Source organism: Miscanthus floridulus, unplaced genomic scaffold (genome assembly GCF_019320115.1).
Source record: "Miscanthus floridulus cultivar M001 unplaced genomic scaffold, ASM1932011v1 fs_137_3_4, whole genome shotgun sequence".
NCBI classification, from domain to species: domain Eukaryota; kingdom Viridiplantae; phylum Streptophyta; class Magnoliopsida; order Poales; family Poaceae; genus Miscanthus; species Miscanthus floridulus.
The window spans coordinates 19,685-35,336 of NW_027096256.1; the positions used below are offsets into that span (position 1 = coordinate 19,685).

The 15,652-nt window shown below is 47.3% G+C and overlaps 1 pseudogene; it reads left to right on the forward strand.

Annotated features, from left to right (window-relative positions):
- Positions 1-10,480: 10,480 nt before the first annotated feature.
- Positions 10,481-11,867, forward strand: LOC136530460 (pentatricopeptide repeat-containing protein At5g66520-like; annotated as a pseudogene).
- Positions 11,868-15,652: the final 3,785 nt, after the last annotated feature.

Below are 15,652 nucleotides of genomic sequence, written 5' to 3' on the forward strand. Positions count from 1 at the left end.
GCGCTGATCACAGTGGAAGTTGTCGTAATGTACAACACATATCTTCGTATTTCTTTGGAGGTGTGAGAATAGGCGAGGAAGTTAGGTATGCCTTGAGCTTCTTGAAAGCTTCGTTGGCCTCTTCCGTCCATTCGAATTTGTCTGTCTTCTTTAGCAGTTCAAAGAAAGGTAACCCTTTTTCGCCGAGTCTTGGTATGAAACGATTTAGGGCCGCCATGCAGCCTGTTAGCTTCTGCACATCTTTGATACTTCGAGGAGGGCCCATCTCTGTTATGGCTCGAATTTGCTTGGCACTTGCTTCTATTCCGCGATGACTGACCAAGAATCCGAGTAGTTGTCCTGAAGGAACTCCGAATACACACTTGTTTGGGTTCAATTTCCACCTCCATCTTTTCAGGTTTTCGAAGGTTTGCTTTAAGTCTTCAATTAGTGTATCCAGGTTCTTTGTCTTTACTACTACATCATCCACGTATGCCTCTACGTTTTCGTTGATCTGATCACCAAGGCATGTTTGGATAGCTCTTTGGTAAGTGGCACCAGTATTCTTGAGTCCAAATGACATTGTTTTGTAGCAGTAGGCACCGAATGGAGTAATGAAAGATGTCTTGCTCTGGTCTTGTTCCTTTAATGCGATTTGGAGATATCTTGAATAGCAATCAAGGAAGGATAATAGGGCAGATTCTGCTGTTGAATCAACTATCTGATCAATGCGTGGTAGCCCAAACGGATCTTTTGGGCAGTGTTTGTCGAGATCTATGTAGTCGACACACATGCGCCACTCGTCCATATTCTTTTTCTGTACTAGAACAAGGTTTGCTAGCCAATCTGGATGGAGGATTTCTCTAATGAATTCGGCTGCCATTAGTTTTGTGATTTCTTTTTTAATTGCTGCCTTCTTGTCTGGTGAGAATCATCGTAGTCGTTGCTTCATAGGCTTGGAGCCTTCATTGATATCAATTCTGTACTAAGCCAACTCTCTTGGGACCCCTGGCATGTCGGGCGGCTTCCAGGCGAAGATATCTTTATTGTCCCAAAGGAAGTTGGTGAGCACGAGTTCCTATTTTGCCGATAGGTGGGCACTGATGGTTGCCATTTTTTATGGATCATCGGTGCCCAGGTCAATTTGCTTGACGTCGGCTTCTTTTGGTGGTGCTAGGATGCTGGGTTTTTTAGCCGGTATCACTAGCTCTTCTGGGCTCATTTCTGTTGCAACAACGGCTATTTCTTTTCTTCCATCGGTGGCTTGTGCTTTTGCTGCAATTTGGATTGCCTGAACATCGTAGTCAAAAGCGCGCTTCAAATCACTCCGAAGAGAGAGGACACCGTTAGGCCCTGGCATCTTAAGCAACAGGTATGGATAATGCGGTATTGCCATAAATTTTGCTAGTGCTGGGCGCCCGAGGATTGCATGATATGATAAATCAAAGTCCGCAACTTCGAACTTAATGAACTATGTACGGTAGTTCGAGGGAGTCCCAAAAGTAACTGGTAGAGTGATTTGTCCAAGTGGCATTGCTGCCTTGCCGGGTACTATGCCATAAAAAGGCGTGCGTGTTGGTGTAATCATCCCGGCGACTTGTAGTCCCATCTTTCTTAGAGTTTCTGAGAAAATGATGTTGAGTTTGGCTCCCCATCGATTAGTACCTTTGTGACAGTCATACCGGTAATAGTTGGATCTAGAAATAGTGGGTAATGGCCTGCGTTTCCTACGCTAGTCCATTGGTCTTCTCTTGAGAATTGGATTGGATACTGTGACCAGTTGAGATATCTTGGGGTAGCCGGTTCTGCTACCATGATGGTTCGCAGCGCTAGCTTTTCTTGATGTTTGCTTCTGGAATCTAGGACCCCGGCAAAGATTACTGCTACTGTCCCCCTGGATTTTTGGAATCCCTTGTCTTCGTGGTTGTCTTCTTCTTTTTTCTAAATGCCTTCTTTGGTATTTTCCTTACTATCCCTTCTTGTGTATCGATCTTTGAAGGTGTAGCAATCTCCGATGGTGTGATTTCCTTTGGGGTGCAAGACGCAACGCATGTTTTTAATGTCATCATACCTCCTGGGCTTGGAAAATTTCCTTGATTTGTCAGTGACTGCTACGGTGTTGTCTGGTCCACGTTTTCTTTCCTGATGTCTGTTATTTCGAAGATTTTGCTTGTCCGGGTTATCTCGGTTGTTTCTATCCGGGAATCTTTCTCGTGTCTTTTCCTCTGCGGTAATCATCTTTTCCACTGTTCATCTAAATTCTTCAGTGTTTCTTGGGTTTTCTTTGCAGAAGTCTTGAAATTGCCACCTAGCCATGATTCTATGAGAGAAAGCTTCGATTACTTCTCGTTGGGTGATGTCATGTACTTGAGCTCGTAGTTCGCCAAATCGTCGATAGTAATTTCTGAGACTTTCACCTCCTTTCTGCTTGAGTCCTTTTAGCTCTACGTGGGTGATTGGGTGTGTAATGATACCCACAAAATTTTCACAGAAAGCTCTTTGTAAGTCCTCTCAATTTTTGATTGATCCTGGATTCAATTTGTCAAACCACTGAAGGGGCATGGTTTCTAGGGCCATGGGAAAGAACAAGGTCTTGATATCTTCGTCTCCTCCAGCCAATTCAATTGATTGCGAGTAAATCCTGAGCCACTACTTTGGTTCGGTCTTGCCATCATACTTGGAATGGTTGGACGGCTTGAACTTATGAGGCAGTCGTATTGAAGCAAGTCTGTTTGCAAAACAGGGGAATCTATTGTGCGTTCTGGCTTCTATGTATTCTGATTCAGCGCCCCCTTCTTGCCAACTGTTGTCTTGGTGAGAGTAGTTTTGCGTGGCTGTCCGAGTAGGTGCTTTGCTTCTGGCCTTTCTTGGTTGTTCGACTCGGTCGTTTTGACTATGGTTTCTTTTACTTTCTCTGTTGTGACTTCCACTTGGTCCAAGTCTCTCGAAGGCGGACTTCCTTTGATTTTGATCTTCCTGCTCATGAGATGTTGCCCTTCCATTGTGCGTCCTTAGGACTGTTGATCGGAGGAAGTCCCGGAGTTGTTCTTGTTTTTCATTGGGATGTGAAGTCGCCCTGAGTTCTTCTAGTGCTTCTCGGATCTTATCGTAGGGTGTATTCGCTGCTTGTCCTTCTTCGACCTCTTGCTCTGATTTTCTTCTATTGTACTCGGCTAGGTCTGACTCATATTTGATCCAAGCTTCCTTGCGCTGCTTAGCACGGCGTTGACGTCTTTGTTTCAATTTGTTCTTTCTTTCTCTGGCTTGCCTCTGACTCTCGGTCTCACCATCGTGCCCCTGGGTAAATGGTGATATGTTGGACTCAGATTCATCTGAAGATCTGACGTCGGGCGCTTCTGGGGGGGCCAATGGTGATCGAGGATGGCAAATCATGAATACTTCTCGAGCGTGAGTTGTTCTGTCATCGGCGTTGGTTTTCATACTGTTAGAGTTGTTGATAACTTCAGTAGAGGCTTCTAGGTCGCAGATCAAGTCTTCTTCTTGGTAGGGTAGAGTTGTTGTTGTCGTATCGTCGACTAGTTGGGTGCCGCCATCCTTAGGAACGGAACCTGGCCAGTGGACGATGCAGTCTTGAGATGTTATAGTTAAGACAAGACCTTCCTGGGCTCCTTTCAGTGGCACTCTAAGCACCGGATTGGTGGATCCTTCGGGCCATGTCTGATAAGATGTTGCCATGTTGTGGAGTCCGAACAGAAGAGGACCCGACTTCTTTAAAGTAGTCTGAGTGTACTCCGAGTTGTATCCTTGATAGGTTGACGTCGTGCCTTGGAGCCTTGTCGGAAAAGAACTCGGTTTTCTGAAAGAACTCGGATAAGACTCCATCTCGGAAGCGGAACTTGAGTTTGAATCGGATGCGTGAAGCCGCGAAATCTGAGTTGGATCGGACATCACGAGCTGCGCGAATCTTCCAGCAAGTTGATCTGTCGTTGTCGCCAAAATGGAAAGGTCTTGATGATGATCCGAATCTCCAAGGAGATGGCCTTAGAGCTTGCCATTGTCACCTGCCTCGCAAATCCATGAACCGAAGATGAAGGTTGACCCTGTCGAGAAGATCATGTTGTCGAGGTCCATCGAGCTCTCGGATGCAAAGTCGCTGAAAGCCCCTACCTGGCGCGCCAGCTGTCGATGTTTGACCACCGATAGCCTGCCATGGGGGTACCCGGGGCAGTATGTTCGGGCTTCAGCGTATGCAGAACTCGACGGTAAACGCAAGAGACAGTCGATTTATCCTGGTTCGAACCCTCGATCTTCGATCGAGTAATAGCCCTACGTCCAGTCGGCGTTAGCCTTTGCGTTGGATTGATTGTAAAGTGTTATGTCATACCATTGTCGCCCGTCCCTAGGAACCCTGCCCTCCTTTATATAGTCAGGAGGTCAGAATCCTAGTCGGTTTACAATGAGAGTTCCTAGTAGGATTACAGAATAATACTACTACTAAGATTACAGGGGAAGAATCCTAGTTAGACTAGATCTTCTCCCTTCCTTGCGGGGTATCCCATGGGTCCCGCACGAACAGTTGACGAGGAACGGGATCGACCTATTTTATGTTTGGTTCAGAGACATAAAAAGTGGGATGAGCTACCGACAAGTGGGACCTATTTGTAAGTTTTTTCTTTTTTTTCTTTTTTCTTCTCTTCTCCTTATCTCTTCCTCTCTCTCTCCTTATCTCTTCCTCCCGACGCCTGCTCCATAGCTTGCTCGCGCGTCGCCCCTCATTTCTTCCCTGACAAGCACGGCCGTGGCCCGCCTGGGGACTCCTCCGCCAGCGAGGCCAGCTAGCCGCCTGCCCCGTGCCTCTTCCGTCCTCCGCCCCGAGCTCAGCCGCCCACCGCCATGGGCCTCCTCTGCCCCGAGCTTGGCAGCGAGCCACTGAGCGCTTCCTCCGTCGGCGAGCTCAGCCACACGGCACAAGGCCGGATCCCACCCGCGCGCTCGCAGGGTTGGCCCACGCGGTGGCGCCAAACCTCACTCTTCCTCCCCCTACTCCACCGGGCCTACGCGCGCCGCCGCCTCTTCCTCGCCCGCGCGGCAACCGCGCGGCATGGCCGGCGGCAGAGATGAACCGCGCGGCATGGCCGGCGTCGGAGCTCACCCACATGCGCCACCTCTCGCTGCCCGCGCTCGTCTTCCCCGTCGTGGCTCATACCAGGGAGGACGACTCTGTCCATCCTAAAAACAGGGACGGGAGTCACGGCATCAACTGAGAATATTTCCAAATAGGATAAATATAGGACAGCCTCACCTCTTAACCAAACAGCTCCGAAGTAGAATCATCCCACTCCCATCCCACCCCCTCCCACCAACCAAACACTTTTACGAGTCCAAAGGCTCCGCTGCAGCACAAGTGTAACGCGCGCCATCCGCCGAGTGGAGTGGGTGTTAAATGCGGAAGCAGCGATGGCGTCGATGCGAAGGAAGCCAAGTCCCGAATTGATGAGCCCTCTCTACTTTGGTCCTACCTGGAACAGCTCATTTGTGCTGAGCCTTTCTAGGAAACTGGCTATCTGCGTAGCCGAAGTCGTCGTGGATCTGAATGGTTACTATTATAATGTATTAGAGGTTATATGTAGCATATCTTTAAGCTGCACAAGGCAATACTGATTGGTTTTTTGCGTAAGCGGGTACAGGAGCAATGGTGCACTGTGTACGCAGGATTTGGTCAAATATTGGGATACAGACTAGGCTTGCTTTAAGGACGCTGTTACGTATAGGCATGTGTGGATAACCAAACATGGAAAAATTGCATTGTAGAGGCCAGGATAAGGAGTTATGCAGGAAACCAAACAGACCCTATGTGTTTGGTGATCCTGATTTTTCCAGTGAAGATTGTCTATCCTGAGTATATGCATTTCCTTAGAACTGATGATGGTGTCTCTAGAGTTGATGATGTCTTAGATTAGTTGGTGAATAGATATATGCATTATGAACTAGTTTTTTAATTACCTTTGGGCTAATAGTTCCATAATTTTCTAATTAAAAGGATATTAGTCTCTTCATATTTGGAGCAAATGCACATGTACATTGGTTAATGCAACATAAGAGAGTTTGCTAGTGATTAAGCCAATAGCCAAGCGAGTTTACCGTAGTCTCTGCTTGTTTTACAAGACAAAATACAAAGCTACTTAAAAAAATCTTACGCTACCAAAGCGGCTATAATAGAATCACACAAAGCACCCATATCCGAGTCATCTATTGGACCACATTCAGCATTTGTTGTATCTGTAGTCTGAACACCATCTTCATTGTAGTTCTCAAAAGCATGCGTCATGTATGGCACTATCTCTAAAGAAGTTGTGGAGAGTCATTGCAACAATTATAATTTTTATTGTTTATCTATTGAATGGCTAACCAAGCTGTTCAACCATATTTTTCGATCGAACAAGATGCCTGACGAGTGGAGGAGAAGTATATTGGTACCAATCTATAAGAATAAAGGGGAAATTAAAAGTTGTACTAATTACCGGAGAATTAAGTTGATAAGCCATACTATGAAGCTATGGGAGAGAGTTATCGAGCATCGTTTGAGAGCAATAACGCGGGTCTCTATGAACCAATTTGGTTTCATGCCCGGAAGGTCAACCATGGAAGCCATTTTCTTAATAAGACAAGTTATAGAGCGGTATATGGAGAATAAGAAGGACCTACACATGATTTTTATTGACTTAGAGAAGGCTTATGATAAAATACCAATGAATGTTATATGATGGGCTTTGGACAAACATAAAGTCCCAACAAAGTACGTCGGGCTCATTAAGGACATGTACAACAATGTTGTGACTAGTGTTCGAACAAGTGATGGAGACACGGATGACTTCCCGATTAGGATAGAACTACATCAAGGGTCAGCTTTGAGCCCTTATCTGTTTGCCTTAGAGATGGATGAGGTCACAAGGAACATACAAGGGGACATCCCTTGGTGTATGCTTTTCGCGGACGATGTTGTGCTAGTTGATAAAAGCCGAACAAAAGTGAATCAGAACTGGAGTTATGGCGGAAGACTTTGGAGTCCAAAGGTTTTAGACTCAGTAGAACTAAAACTGAGTATATGAGATTTGACTTCGGCACTAGTACTCGGGAGGAGGAAGATATTAGTTTGAAAGGTCAAGTAGTGCCTAGGAAGGATACCTTTCGATATTTAGGATCAATGCTACCGAGAGACGGGGATATTGATGAAGATGTTAGCCATAGAATCAAAGCAGTGTGGATAAAGTGGCGCCAAGCATCTGGTGTTCTATATGACAAAAGGGTACCACAGAAGCTAAAAGGTAAGTTTTATAGGACGGCGATTAGACCTGCTATATTGTATGGTGCAGAATGTTGGCCTACGAAAAGACGACATGTTCAACAGATAAGTGTCGCGGAAATGCGTATGTTGCGTTGGATTTGCGGTCATACAAGAAGGGATCGAGTTCGGGACGATGATATATGTGATAGATTAGGAGTAGCACCAATTGAAGAAAAGCTTGTCCAACACCGGTTGAGATGGTTTGGACATGTCCAACGAAGACCTCCAGAGGCACCGATGCGTAGTGAAATCCTAAGCCAGGATAGTAACGTGAAGAGAGGTAGAGGAAGACCGAAGTTGACTTGGGTAGAGGCAAAAAAAGGAGACTTGAAAGGATGGAATATATCTAAAGACTTAGCCTTAGATAGGAGTGCTTGAAAAATAGCTATTCACGTGCCTGAACCTTGATTGCTTCTGCTGGGTTTCAACTCTAGCCTACCCCAACTTATTTGGAACTTAAAGACTTTGTTGTTGTTGTTGTATCTATTGGATAGCTAGGCAAGTCTAAGGGAATACGTCACTTCTTCTTCAGAACTCCGAAAGAACGCTCGATCACATTCTAGATGGACGAATGTGCATGGTTGAACACCTCCTTTGCTCCCATAGGGTGACGACCATTGTCAGCACTATATATGATACCTTTGACCTTTTTGTAAGGTGCAAGAAATCCCTTTCAGTAAGAATATATAGAATCAACTCCGTATTACTTCTCTAGAAAAATGAAGTATTAGTGTACTGTTTGATAGCATGCAAGTGTGTTATAGAAAATTTATGCATGTAAGTATGGTACCTTCGTGTGGATGTGGAAATTATTCCTTGTATGTCACCAAGGTATCCAATAGTACGTGGGTATCATGAACTGATCCAAGCCAACCACTCATCACTAATGTAAATCCCGTATCAATGTCCCAAATAGTCATGACATTTTCCGAAGCATATCCATGTCAACCGAAGTATTTTGGTTGCTCACTTAAAGGCACAGTTATAGGTATATGGGTTCCACCAATTGCACTAAATGCAATCTTTGAAATAAATGTGCCCAAAAATGGAGTTCTTGAAGCCTAGAATACACCTCATTGAATTGAGAATCTTTAGGTTCTATGATGTCAACAACCATTCTATTAAGGCCTCGTTTAGATTGCAAAAAAAGTGAACCCGATGAATAGTACCACTTTTGTCTTATTTGACAAATATTGTCCAATCGTGGACCAACTAGGCTCAAAAGATTCATCTCGTGATTTCCAACTAAACTGTGTAATTAGTTATTTTTTTTACCTACATTTAATACTCCATGCAAGCGGCTAAAAATTGATGTGATGGAGAGAGAGTGAAAAAACTTGGAATTTGGATGGCATCTAAACAAGGCCTAATACTCTCTACGACCTCAGTAAAGTTTATACTAAAAATTTCTAGGGAATGTTCAAACTTACTTTTGACTTGTCTAGAAGATTGAGGACCACCACATATCCACACAAACATTCCTAAGGCTTCCTTTGTACAGGCTTCTCTACTTGGTTTCAACCCATAATCATTAAAGTTTCATGCAGTCGTCCTAAAACAGTGCTCCTCATTCAGAACATATCATAGCAGTCCCTCTATTTTGTAGTTGAGTCTCAACCCATTGAATTCCACTCCCTACGCGGTGGCGGCTGCTCGCCCGCGCGCCTACGTGGCCGCCACGGCGGCTCGCCCACGCGCCTGCAGGAGCATGACAAGCGGCCAGCGGCAATGTGCGCTTTGGTCAGCAGGGCAAGGCCAACATCGGGCAGTTGGGAAAGAAGATGTCGTGGAGAAGAAGGTGGGGAAGGAAGGAGGAAAGAGATGACTAGTGGGGTCCACACGTCAGTGATATATAGAGAAAGGTGGAAAGGCAATTCTGACCATACAAAAATACTATGACGTTGTGTCCTTTCCAAGCATACACCATAGTGTATTTCAAAGAATCAAGGAATTATAATGGTAAGATTTAGAATAGGTGAATAGTAAGACCTTTGAGAATTATAATTGTACAATCCAAATGATCCTTTTAATTAAATGGGTTCTACAATCTAATCCACTATAGTTCCACACATGAAAATGAAAAACATAAGTTATTTGAAGACAACATTTATAATAGTAAATCCTAAGATTGGTACTACCTCGTCTTAAAAAACAATTATAGCTAAAGTGTCTAAATTTTAATTAAATATATATATATATATATAAATTAATATTTATAACGAAATATACTATAAAAATATACATCTCATAATAAATCTAATAATACTTTGATATCATAAGTACTTACATTTTTTATAAGTACATAGTTTGTGAAATCTAAGTATCTGTTTGGATTGCGGGATGAAGTGGGATATCCCGGGTTCGACCCAGATGGTGCGCTGTTTGGTTGAGGAGCTAGGTGGGATTGGGTTGGACCAGGGACCGAATATTCCCTCAGATGCGGGTTCCCTTGGTCCATTCAAATTGGGCGGACCATCTCGACCCAGATGAACGGCGTCGTTCGCCATCTCCTTCTCCCTCCCTTCGTCGGAGCGCCGGTGGTTCCGTTTCTCCGGATGTGGGCGAGCAGCGACGTCGGGCTCTGGAAGCCGGTGCTGTGTTGCTTGCGCGGGCGAGCTCGCGCGAGCTTGGGGCGCTGGCGCTAGACGAGGCAGGGCCGCCATGGCCACTGAGGCGGGTGTCGGCGGGGCCTGCGCGGGGAGGCAGGGCCGCCAGGCCACCGGGGCGGGGCGGGGCTGTGCGGAGAGGAGGGGTCTCCATGGCTACCGGGGCGGGGCCTCTATGGCCGCAGGGGCGGGGCGGGGTTGCGCGGGGAGACGGGGCCTCCATGGCCGCCGAGGCCTGCGCGGGGAAGGGTCGGGGCGGGGCGGGGCGGGGAGGCGGCGACCGAGGGGGTGAGGGCGGGGCTGGGAGGTGACGACCATGGCGATGTCGGGCTGGGAGGTGACGGGCGAGCAGAGAAAGAAGATGAGGGGAAAAAGAAAATAAGGAGGATGACAGGCGGGTCCCACTAATGGTACTATTAACGGTATCGAAATGGCGTCCATTTCATCCCTCTTGAACCTCGCAACCAAACACAGAACTGGATTCATCCCAACCCCTTAACCAAACACGAGATGGGTTCATCCTAACATAGAAAACTAAGTCGGACCCAACCCATTCCACTTTATCCCTAAACCAAACACACGGTAAGACACCACCTCCGATTGCCATTTTGCCTTCCCCGCTCGGTACCTGCCATCTATCGAACATCGAAGGTACAGGATCCAAACATGCCTTCGGCGCCGCTCGTCGCGGCTGCCGTCGGCGCGCGCGTGAGCCTCCGCCCGAACCTCTCCCTCCTCGCCGACCGCTCCGCCACACCTCGCGCCCTAGCCCGCGTGCACGCGGTCATGATCGTCTCCGGCCGCCTCGTCGAGGACGCTTTCGCCGCGTCCCGGCTCCCAGGCGGCTCCTGACCGCCTACGCGGCGCTCTCCCCAGATCCCGCTGCCGCCGCACTCGCGCTCCTCTCCTCCCTCCCCTGCGCGCCCAACTCCTTCATGCTCAACACCACACTCCGCGTGCTCGCCTCCTCCCCGGACCCGGCCGCCGCCTTCCCCTTCTTCTCCCGCCTACGCGTCACTGGTGCCCTCGCGCCCGGCCGGCACACCTTCCCCTTCCTCCTAAAGGCCGCCGCGCGCCTTCCGCTCCCGCTCCCCGTCACCGAACAGCTCCACGCGCCCGCCGTCAGGCACGGGGTCCACCTCGACGCCTACGTCGCCAATGGCCTCGTTCGGGTCTACTCTGTGGTGGGCCGCCTCCGGGCCGCGCGCAGGGTATTCGACGAGGTGCCCGAGCGGAACGCGGGCGTGTACACTACCATGGTCTCCACGTACGCGCAGAACGGGCGGCACGAGGACGCGATGGCGGCGTTCGATGAGATGGTCCGCGTGGGCTTCCAGCCCTGCGGCGCCACGCTGGCATCTGTGCTGTCGGCGTGCGTGCGGTCAGAGTCGGGCGGGCTCGAGATGGGCCGTCACGTGCACGACCTAATGGTGGCACGGGGCATGGCAGTTGGCACCATCCTCGGCACGGCGTTGATCGATATGTACGTCAAAAATGGCGCAATCAAGGAGGCGTTTGCAGTTCTGGACGGGCTGCCAGAACGGTGCGTGCCGGGTGCATGGAACGCTCTCATCTCGGGGCTGGCACACCACGGGCACAGCGGGCGCGCGCTCGACCTTTTCAGGTGGATGCAGCAGGAGGGTGTGCCACCGAACGCAACCACACTCGTCGGGGCGCTCTCGGCATGCTCCCACCCAGGGCTGCTGGACGAGGCCCGCCGACTGTTCAGGTCCATGGAGATGGACTTTGGGATCGCTCCAGGAATCCAGCACTACGGATGCATGGTGGACCTCCTTGGTCGTGCCGGCCTCTTGTCGGAGGCAGAGGATATGATACGGGGAATGTCATGCGAGGCGGACACCGTGATATGGGGAGCACTCCTGACAGCCTGCAAGAACCACGGTGGCATTGAGATTGCGGAGCGGGCAGCGGTGGAGGGTTCTTTCTCTAGATTTTCCTTTGTCCAAGGTTGCTGATGAAGCTGAGAGCCAAGAGTATCTAGATGCTATTGAGAAGTTGGAGCCTGAGGTCGATGATTTAGCTAGGAAGATTGCAGATAATCTTAACATTGATGTTTCTTCTCCCGATGATAATGCCTGATGTAATCGACCTTTGTATTCCAGCTTCTGTAACAAAACACTATACTTGAAAACTGAATGGAGATTCTTTATTTTTTGTTGATGTCTTCTTTGTCTATATTTCTTTGTCTCGTAAACAACTCGGCTTAGGTAAATCATTGTCTTGACAAACTTTCTTGATCTGTCGAGTGCTTTTCTGACTTTCGTTTGTGCCATGTAAACAACTCGGTATATGTAGATTGATATCTTGACAGACTTCCTTGATTTGTCAAGTGCTTGTCTAGCTTTCGTCTATGACTCATAAACAACTCGGCATAGACCGTTGTCTCGACAAACTTTGTGTTCTTGTTAGTACTGAAAAGACTTAGGACATCTCTAGCTTCTTCTTCTTGGAGTGTGGTCAGCATCTAGTCCTATCTCTGGTTGCAAAAACATCCTAGGATCGACAAGCCAACTCTAGAAGCCTTGTCTTGTTCCTTCAAGTCTTGTTGAGCAGGAACAAGCGTCGTCTAAGTGCTTTCTTGAGCAAAACCATGTGGCGCTTCTTGGGATCTTCTGAGTGTAGCCCTCGAGCCTCTTGCTATTTGGAACAAGGAGCTAGAGGGTCTTGTCTTGAAATTGCTCTGATTTATGTTCAGGCTTAGTTTTAGTCGTTTTGCTTTTTGGTTCAGGTGTTAGCTTATTAGCTACCCTCATCGGCGGGCTCAAGCATCTTTTCAGCTCTTTTGCTCTCGGCCGGTATGCTCAGGCGTCTTTTCAGCCATTTTGCTTTTTGGTTTGGGTGTTAGCTTATTAGCTACCCTCATCGGCGGGCTCAAGCATGTTTTTAGCTCTTTTGCTCTCGGTCGGTATGCTCAGGCGTCTTTTCAGCCATTTTGCTTTTTGTTTCGGGTGTTAGCTTGTTAGCTACCCTCATCAGCGGGCTCAAGCATGTTTTCAGCTCTTTTGCTCTCGGTCGGTATGCTCAGGCGTATTTTCAGCCATTTTGCTTTTTGTTTCGGGTGTTAGCTTGTTAGCTACCCTCATTGGCGGGCTCAAGCATGTTTTCAGCTCTTTTGCTCTCGGCCGGTATGCTCAGGTGTCTTTTCAGCCATTTTGCTTTTTGTTTCGGGTGTTAGCTTGTTAGCTACCCTCATCGGCGGGCTCAAGCATGTTTTTAGCTCTTTTGCTCTCGGTCGGTATGCTCAGGCGTCTTTTTAGCCATTTTGCTTTTTGGTGCTCATTGGAAACAACTCGAGGAAAGCCATAATAAGACATCTGTTTGTTGAGAAAGAACCATCTTTATTGATCATGAATATTGACACATCATAATAGTACATATGTTGTTGATGAGTGCTATCTTTATTGATCATGAACATTGATCTCTTGTGGCTTGTATATATATTTTCCCTTGAGTTGTTTTCATGCGTAGAATCTTCGTAGCTGGCTGATGTGCCATGTATTGTTGACTTCTTTTCCATCTTTAGTTATCAACTTGTATGTGCCTGGTCAGGTGACTTTTTTTACGATAAAAGGACCTTCCCATGGACTGAGTAGTTTATGGCGTCTGTCAGTTTTTTGTATTCTTCTTAGTACTAGGTCTCCGACTTGTAATGATCGAGACTGGGTATTCTTGTTGTAGTGGCATCTTAATCCTTGGAGGTATCTTGCTGATTGAAGGGTAGCGTTTACTCTGACTTCTTCTGTACTGTCGAGCTCTAATCTTCAGGTTTGTTCTGCTTCTCCTTCGTCATATTTTTCTATCCTAGGTGACGTCCAGATCAAATCGGTAGGTAGTACGGCTTCTGATCCGTAAACCAGGAAGAAAGGTGAGTATCCGGTGGCTCTGCTTATTTGGGTCCGTAGCCCCCATACGACCTTAGGTAATTCTTCAATCCATTTTGATCCATAGTCTACTAGTTCTTCAGACAGTCTTGGTTTTAATCTGGCTAGTATGAGTCCATTAGCCCTTTCTACCTGTCCGTTGGCCTCTGGATGTGCGACTGATGCGTAATCTATTCTGAAGCCGCAGTCCTATGCCCAAGTTTGGAATTCTATGGCTATGAAGGGAGAACCCAAATCCGTGATGATTCGATTGGGCATGCCGAAGCGGTGCATAATGTCTTGGATGAACTCGACTGCTTTGGCTACGCTGTATTTTGTGAGTGGTTTGAATTCAATCCACTTGGTGAACTTGTCAATTGCTACGAAGATATACTCGAAACTGCCTTTTGCTTTCTTGAGAGGTCCTACTTGATCCAGCCCCCAGTAGGAGAAAGGCCAAGCAGGTGGGATGCAGATGAGGTTGTGAGCTGGCACATGAGCTTGTCTTGCGAACATTTGACAACCTTTGCATCTTCTAATGAGTTCTTCTGTGTCTTTCAAAGTGGTTGGCTAGTAGAAACCGGTGCGGAATGCTTTGCCGACTAGTGTTCTTGAAGCGGCGTGATTTCCATAGCAACCTGAGTGTATTTCGTCTAGGATCTCTTTGCCCTCTTCAAATGAGACGCATTTTAGGAGTACTCCTGATGATGCGGCTCTTCTGTAGAGCTTGTCTCCTACTAGGACGTAATTCTTGCTTCTGCGAACAACTCGGGTAGCTTCCTCTTTTTCCGTTGGCAACTTATTCTCTTTGATGTAATCGATAAAAACCTAGGTCCATGAAGTGGTGATTACCAAAATCTGGGTGCCTTTAGCTGAGATTTCAGGGGTTATCTCATCGGGTTGTTTGATAGAGGGAGCTGATAACTCCTCTATGAATACACCGGGTGGGACCTTCGCCCTGTCTGATCCAAGCTTGGCGAGGACGTCTGTCGCAATATTAGAATAGCGCAGGACGTGTAGAATTTCTAGTCCTTGAAAATGTTTTTCGAACTTTCGTATTTCTGCACAGTAAGCGCCCATGTTTTCTTTGGTGCAATCCCAATCTTTGCTGACTTGATTGATGACTACTGCTGAATCGCCGTATACGAGTAAACGCTTGATTCCAAGGGTAATTGCCACTCGTAGCCCGTGGCTGAGGGCTTCGTATTCTGCTTCATTGTTTGTAGCTTGCCATAGTATCTGAAGGACATACTTGACTTGTTTTCCATCTGGAGAAATGAGGAGAACGCCTGCACCGGCCCCGCCTAGCTTGAGTGATCCATCAAAGTACATCTTCCAGTGATCAAGGATGGTATTTGACATGGGTTGTTGAATTTTTGTCCACTCAGCAACAAAATCAGCTAGGGCTTGAGATTTAATTGCCTTCCATGGGGTGAAATCGATATTGAGAGCACCAAGTTCAACTGCCCACTTAGATATGCGCCCTGTTGCGTCTCTGTTGTGTAGGATGTCTCGGAGTGGGAAATTTGTCACCACGGTAATCTTGTGGCTTTCAAAATAGTGACAAAGCTTGTGTGAAGTGATCAGGAGAGCGTAGAGTAGTTTTTGCACATGCGGGTACCGAATTTTTTATTCTGACAGTACTTCGCTGATGTAGTATACGGGGCGTTGTACTTTATACACACGCCCTTCTTCTTCTCTTTCTACGACGATCGTTGCGCTGATCACAGTGGAAGTTGTCGTAATGTACAACACATATCTTCGTATTTCTTTGGAGGTGTGAGAATAGGCGAGGAAGTTAGGTATGCCTTGAGCTTCTTGAAAGCTTCGTTGGCCTCTTCCGTCCATTCGAATTTGTCTGTCTTCTTTAGCAGTTCAAA